This window comes from Cervus elaphus, chromosome 5 (genome assembly GCF_910594005.1).
Source record: "Cervus elaphus chromosome 5, mCerEla1.1, whole genome shotgun sequence".
In the NCBI taxonomy this organism is placed as follows: Eukaryota; Metazoa; Chordata; class Mammalia; order Artiodactyla; family Cervidae; genus Cervus; species Cervus elaphus.
Window position 1 is genome coordinate 38,536,241 of NC_057819.1, and position 8,288 is coordinate 38,544,528.

Genomic DNA, 8,288 nt, shown 5'->3' on the forward strand with positions numbered 1-8,288 from the left:
CACAGCATCATCATTGTCATCCACTTTCTGAGATGGAGAAACTGATGTACAAGGAGTTAGCCAGTTGGAGGGCGTGCATGCTCAGTTGTGTCTGACTTGTTGCAACCCCATGGACTGCAGCCTGCAAAGGACTTGGAGCTTAGCACATAGGAAATGCTTAATACAGGCTAATTATAATGCTAAGCTTTCATCAAAGAATTTTTATGATGTAATAATTCAGTATGATCACAGGAATTGTATGTATAAATTCAAGTATTCAGACTTTTATATTTGAAATAATTTTTCAAGAAGGACTTTACTATACCCTAGACACAATCTATTGTGTCTGTATTTTTATGCTGAACATAAGAGGAAGGTTGAGTTCCTCTTTGATGGTGTAAAATGTCATGATTCCATACAGCATCATGCAAATGCTTTATTTCAAAAGGCCAGATCTAAAGGTGCTGTCTAGCTTGATTTATTTGGGCCTATTTTAACCAGGACCGCTTTGCAGTACAAACTAAATAGCTTTAAGGAGGATCTGTCTCCGGGAAGCACACTGTCATTTTGGCTCTGGATCTCTGTTGAAGAGGTCCTCATTCATGCTTCCACAGCAGAATGGTTCCTGCACTGTATTCAGGCTTCTTACAGCTCTTCATTTATGAGTCAGGCAGGATCTTGATGGGAAGAAAGGGAAAAGCAAGATCAACCACTGTCATGGCACAGATAATACTGTGACAATGGATAAACAGGTGCTCAGGAGTGCATGCATGATACAAGTCCAAGAGAATCTGCTCTTGTAACTCAGAATTAGGTTGTCCATGTGGAGCCTCCACCAATGTGTGGAGCACTGCACTGCAACCTCCACCAATGATTAAGACTGTAGGAATAGAATGACCATGAGTAACAAATACTGCATGGAGTTTGGTGGAACTTGCAACCTCTATCACCAACCTCTTTTTGGATCCAATGTTCTAAGAAATAGTAGTCATCTTTTATAGCTGAATGAAGGAGTTTGAAAGCAGATAAGAAACTCATGTAAGGTTCTGTACCATATGAGTTGAAGAAGAATCATTGATCCCAGAGCCCAATTCTTTCTAATGTATGTTCTGCCTCTGATCAAAATTAAAATTAAAAATGCTTTTGGATCATAGGCCAATGATCCAATAATTCAATACTTAAGGAAGTCAGTATTATATCATAAAGAACATTCTGAGAAGGTGTCATTGGATGACCAGTTCATAAGCTGGCGTTGAGCATGAATAGGCTTTTATGAATAGACATTGTAAAGATAATAGGAATTGATCTGTCCTTTGAGAGTTGATCTGAGTTAGAGAGGTCAAAGTTAAAATACATTAGCAGCAATTTGAAAGCAAAAATGAAAGCATGTCATAAAATAGTCTGACGAGTTGGGTGGTTAGAGTTGGCCATACATATTGATGAATGGTTGGGGAGAGAAGATAGAACAGGTGGGACTCTTTAACTTATTTCCTGGGTCTCCTGTCTTCTGGTACTCCAGCTGTTTCTTAGAGGGAGGCATGATACTGGGAATACTTCTCGAATGGATAGGCTCAGACTCAACTGTTATTTGGAAAAGTAGTAGACATGGCCTTAAAAATTAGCATGACTTTTTTTCTTTTGTGTTTAAATCTAGAAGCATTAGGATGAGTATACATGTGTGTATGCTAGGTCACTTCAGTTGTGTCCAACTCTTTGTGACTCCATGGACTGTAGTCCACCAGGTTCCTCTGTCCATGGGATTCTCCAGGCAAGAATACTAAAGTGGCTTGCCATGCCCTCTTCCAGGGGATCCATGCCCTCTTCCAGGGGATTCCCAACCAAGAGATCTAACCTGCACCTCTTATGTCTTCTGCATTGACAAGTAGGTTCTTTACCACTAGAGCCAAGAATATATGTAAAGTCTGCCAACATTAAGGGTAAAATAAACAACTAGTAAAAAAGCCATATAACTGAGGCACATATTTCCATTTAACAAGGAAATAGCAAAGAGAGGCCAGGAAAGTGAATCTAAAGAAATATAATGATTTATCACAAAATGTTATGACTCAATATGGCTAAGGGAGAAAGGAATACATTTTGATGCAATGCTTCCTGTGCTCAAGATTTTGTGGCAGATGGAGCACCTCACTTGTTCATTTCCCTCTAGTTTGTCTTTCTCTTTCCAACATGCAAAAGCTAAAATAAAATGAAAACACTTAGAGAGCAAGAGAAAACCTGGGGGGGGAAATGTCCATCTCAAAGCCAGGCAGGCACAGTTGCTGCTGGCTGCACGCATTTCACAGCCTGGTGCTGAGTTCTGCAGCTGCCAAGTCCAACCAAGAGTGACTATAAACACTCTTGGCCCCAGCGGAGTCAGAGATCCAGACGGCTGACAGAGAGCCCGTGTACCGATTGCCAGCAGGAGATGGAGACACGCCAAATCCGGATCGAATTACACGTGTGTGACAATTCCTACTGTAATCACACCCTCCTTTTTACTGTGACCAGGCTGGGTCTAGAAGAGCAGCCACTTTGATCAATGTCATCAGAGAAGGCCGGTGGCAATGTGCAGCCCAGCTCAGCATCTAGGAGAGCTTAGGCAGGCATGTGCTTGCTCCAAGAGGAGCTCATCTAAAAGGGCTGCCTAAGCTACCAGGTGGAAGAAAGAGAAATGTTTTTTGAAGATGTATGCCCTATGTTTAATAATGATAATGTGATCCTTTGGACTGTAGTCCACCAGGCTCCTCTGTCCAAGAGAACTCCTATCTTTAATACTCTTGCATTGGTGGCTCAGACGGTAAAGAATCTGCCTGTGATGTGGGAGACCCAGGTTTGACCCCTTGGTTGGGAAGATCCCCTGGAGAAGGGAATGGCTATACACGTCAGTATTCTTACCTGGAGAATTCCATGGACAGAGGAGTCTGGCAGGCTACAGTCCATGGGGTCTCAAAGACTGAGACATGACTGAGCGACTAACATACACACACACATTGGCAGGAGAGTTCTTTGCCACTATCACCACCCGGGAAGCCCTTAATTAGGTATAGCATGAATAAAATGCTTTAAAAGGATTTTGAGAAATCCCACTGAGCAGGGTGCATATAAATACATATAGCAATTCAGGGAGAGAATGATATTAAATATATAAAGAAAAGATCTCATGTTCAAAATAGTTTCATGTAATCATCTTTCAAATATTTTTAGTATGTATGCTCTCCCTTAAAGTTAATTCTTCTTTCTCTTTTACCCCTCCTTCCACTCATTTAACCATAGGTTTCTGATATTGGGCATGACATCATCAAGCTGGAAGAGTTTCTGAGTTGGCAAGTGTGTGTACCCCAGCAAGGGCGCTTAGCGATGTTAGACAAGGACTTGCACCAGGGTATATTTCAACTCAACTGGGAATGGAAAAGGCCTTTTTCTGCTTGAACCTCAATCATGAATTAACGTTTACTTCCAATAGGAAGGTTGCTTATGTCAGGAAATGGAAGTACAAAAGCAAAGGTATAGAGACCTTAGGTAACAGAAGAAGCTGCTTTTGGGTTGAGTGGTATATGAGAGTGCTGGCATTTGATTTTGCTTGGAAGAAAGGTACACAGACAGCAATAGATGAGTATTTAATTGAAAGTCTTTTTAACAATTACAGTATTAATGACAGAAAATAACCCACAGACAAGTACAGACTTTGAGAGTAAGTGGTTAGAAATTTTTATAGTACTTTGAGCATTTTTTTAAGTCTGCTGGGAATCACATAATAAATAATTTGGGTTTGTGTTTCATGTCTCTAGTGATATTTAATTTTTCAGATATTCATCTTATGATATCTTACAAAGTTATCAATCTGTGAAGGATAAGGAATAAAAAAGTCCTTGACCCTAGTTGCTTGCACACTGCTAACTTAATAAGGCTTTAATAAGGCTGACTGTGCCTTCTACAATTATTTTTGCACACATGCATGCTTAGTTCAAAGGTCAGTGTTTAAAGAGGAAAACCAAGATGAAATTTATTAATACCATGTCATGATCCTGAAGAAGAGCTTTTAAAGGACACAAAATCTGCTTCCAAAATGTGTCTGCTGAGCTAGTTCAACCATGTTAGGGAAAAAATATTAAACCAGAGGGTTTGAGAAAGTGGTCACTATTTAATGATACAAGCAACTACCCTTGTGGAAAATCTTCATCTCAGCACCCATGGGCACCATAGAAGGTTATTGGGGATAAGACGTCCTTTTATACCATTTAAAATTAGAGCTATTAACATATAGTGTGTAATAAATACTCCCTTTTCGGGGTAGAAATTCACTTTACTACCTTTTTTTAGCAATCCATAATAATCTTTTAGCAATCCATAATAATCTTTTAGTAATCCATAATAATCTTTTAGCAATACTACTTTTTCCCTTCCCTTTTTTGATACTTTTCTTGTCTTCTGTCCCTTTCTTCCTCTGTATCTGTGCTGGGTTGTTGAGAGTGAGAGAATTATAGGCTTTACATTTTATTGTTAACTGGAACTGAATTTGAAATAGATTTTCTCTTGTTAAGTATGTCATAGGTGATACAAAGCTTTCACCTTTCTATGTCTATAAATAAAAATATATGGTTTAATACTTCCCGATGTCAGTCTATTGGATATTCTTGGAGAGGAGTTTTTGTACAAGGTTACAATAACATGATGAAAAACAGTAGAAAGTAACATGATAACCAAGCTGGAAAAATTAATTTTTAAAATGTCATTTGAAGTAATTAATGAGAGAAGATACAGAAATTTTATTTTGACATGTTTAGATCTGTAAATATGAGGACTTGCTTCTGTACAGAACTGAATATGTTGAACCTTGCAGGGTTATTTTTTATTTATGGTCAAACACGTTTTTCTATTAATGTTCACATTATCTCTAGCAGTTGTTTCCAGCCTAGCCAATTATCAGAATTACCTGGGGAACAACCAAATAAAAATCTCTGGAGGTGAGGCCTGGGAATCTCTAAGCTAAAAATCCTCTGTAAGCGATTTTAATGAACATTTTAATTTAGGAAATACTTGAATGGAGGCAGTAGTCCCAAAAGGGACAAGAACTAGTTTAACATTTTTAAAAGCACCTTAATTCAAATGTAGGAAGTTCCATTCCTTCTTGAATTTCTATAGCATCCTCTTAAGACATCGAGTAAACCATATGTCATGTATCCTATATGAATCCCTCATATAATCTCCTTAAGGATGAGGAAATATTTTCTTTTATTGCTTTCTCCCATATGGTTATTGCATTGCACTGATGAGGCATTCAATTAACATCACTAAGTAAAATGTCATTCCCAAGAGAAATTGTGGCTAAAATAGGGAATAGAGCATTAAGAGATGGTACAAAGTTATTACACACTAGAGGCTTCCTTGAGCAACCAATTGCTGGTGGAAATTGTTGCTCATCTGAGAATTCCTAACCAATAGGAAATTGTCAGGACTCTGTACTTGAATATAGAGTCCTTAGATATCTCAAAAGGAGAATGAAGAATTGTAAGACCTCTAAGAGATTATCCAAAGCATGGTCTTCTGGGAAAAAAAATTTTTAAGTGAAAATATAAATTTATAACTCATATACTCCATGCTAATGAACCTCCAGAGAATTCTCAGACTCACATAAATGCTACTTCCAAGCGCCAATACAAAATTATTGCTATTGAAAAAGGCAGACAATTTAAAAAAATTCAATCTTGGTGAATTACACATGTAAAACAATAACTAATTGAAGCAATCATTTAAAAAATACATCATAATTTCTAAAGTGTCTGCAATTTCATTTCAAGATATGGGATTATTGTTTCTATTAAAATGACACTATTAGGGTAAACAGTATTTTTATTGTTATTTTCAAGATTTATCAATAGTTGCTTGTAGTGGCAAAATTATGACACTGTTTAACATTGCCATACTTGGCAATGAACAGTTGTACTCTATCATCTAAGAAAACTCTTCTTACAAGGCATTAGGCCAAACTGAAGAATATTGGTAAGGATGAAAGAATTGCATTGCTAATAAATGTGCTCTAAGGTCTTCCCTGGTGGTCCAGTGGTTAAGACTCTGCACTTCCAATGCAGGGGGCACAGGTTCCATCCCTAGTGGGGAATCCAACAGCTGTATGGTGTGCCAAAAAAACAAAAATATGTACAGTTCGATGGCTCTTGAAAAAAGTAAGTGCCAGGTAGAGTCTGAGAGCTGTATTTTTCAGTTCAGTTCAGTCACTCAGTCGTGTCCAACTCTTTGTGACTCCATGGAATGCAGCACGCCAGGCTTAACTGTCCATCACCAACTCCCGAAGGCTACTCAAACTCAAGTCGATCGCGTCAGTGATGCCATCCAACCATCTCACCCTCTGTCGTCCCCTCCTCCTCCAGCAATCTTTCCCAGCACCAGGGTCTTTCCCAATGAGTCAGTTCTTCCCATCAGGTAGCCAGAGTATTGGAGTTTCAGCTTCAATATCAGTCCTTCCAATGAACACCCAGGACTGATACCCTTTAGGATGGACTGGATGGATCTCCTTGCAGTCCAAGGGACTCTCAAGAGTCTTCTCCAACACCACAGTTCAAAAGCATCAATTCTTTGGTGCTCAGCTTTCTTTATAGTCCAACTTTCACATCCATACATGATTATTGGAAAAACCATAGCTTTGACTAGATGGGCCTTTGTTGGTATTTTACATTTCTTATTTTTCATCTCTTTCTAAGATTGTACTTTAAAAATGTCACCTTCATCTGTTTTTTTTCATTCCTATTTCATTGGATTAATCAATCTCAAAGATTTGCAGAACAATACAGTACACGACACCCTGATGAAAAACAGTCACTCAGCTTTTCTGGCATTTATTCACATAAATATTAACCTCATACTTCACACAATTTTAGGGGTAATTGTATATTTCCCACAAAAACTGGTCTCACCAATGACTTCCCAACACAAAGTTATGGGTTGAGTCTAATAGCAATCTCCTTCTTCCTCACAATTTAACTTCTTAGGTGTCAATTATCCTCAAGCAACACGCCATCCCACCTGCTCTCTCTGTGTAGCATTTTGGTTGTCATGCTTGAAATCACCTGACTTGTGGCTTATGTGAACAAGCCAATCAACTTTCTCTCTGTAATACTTAAAGGGCTTTTTATCCCACTAATCTATGCATTTTATGGTATTTTAGAAAGTATTTTATAGAAGAAATATAAAGTGAAAGGGTTAGTTACTCAGTTGTGTCTGACTCTCTGCAACCTCATGGACTGTAGCCCGCCAGGCTCTTGTGGTCATAATTCTCCAGGCAAGAATACTGAAATGGGTAGCCAATTCCTTCTCCAGGGGATCTTCCCAAACCAGGGATAGAATCCAGGTTTCCTGCATTGCAGGCGGATTCTTTACTGTCTGGAGCTTCCCTTGTGGCTCAGCTGGTAAAGGATCTGCCTGCAATGCTGGAGACCTGGGTTCTATCCCTGGGTTGGGAAGATCCTCTGGAGAAGGAAAAGGGTACCCACTCCAGTATCCTGGTGTGGAGAATGCTATAGACTGTATAGTCCCTGGGGTCGCTAAGAGTTGGGCAAGATGGAGTGACTTTCACTTTCACTTTTCTTTAACATCTGAGCCACTAGGGAAGCTCAGGAAGAAATATAAGCCAACGTTAAACTACATGTTACTTTATAATGGAAATCAAGAATTCATTTTCCAAATTTATTCTCACTTCCATCCTGCTCCTCAGGGACAATATTTTAACACATGTCAGCAATTGGCCTTCTTGCAGTTACCTGTCTCCCAAGTACATCTTCACTACTATATCTTTATAAAATTTAGAAATTTTTACTGCTCTTTTCTTTTATAAATGAGGATTTAGTTTACTTATCCAACCTCAATATTCCCTAACACCTTTCCAATTTAATAGTTATTTTACAATTCTAGTTCTTCTATTGTTTCTTTTCTAAGTTTAAATAGTTACTGAAAACTTGATTCCCTGTTCCATCATAAATAACTGATGCTCAATGCAATACATTAAGGACATTGGCACCCTTATATTTTTTTTTACATTTTTCCTCCCTACTTTCTCTTTTCCACCATTTGTTCAAGTTACATTAACTTTAATATTGCTAGCTTGATAACATTTCTATTTAGTTATATATTACAAATATAATCTTAGGTGCTTAACCTATAGAATAAGTTTAAAAGTTAAAAACCAATAAGCTGTCTGCTGCTGCTGCTGCTAAGTCACTTCAGTCATGTCCAACTCTGTGCGACCCCATAGACAGCAGCCCACCAAGCTCCTCCGTCCATGGGATTTTCCAGGTAGG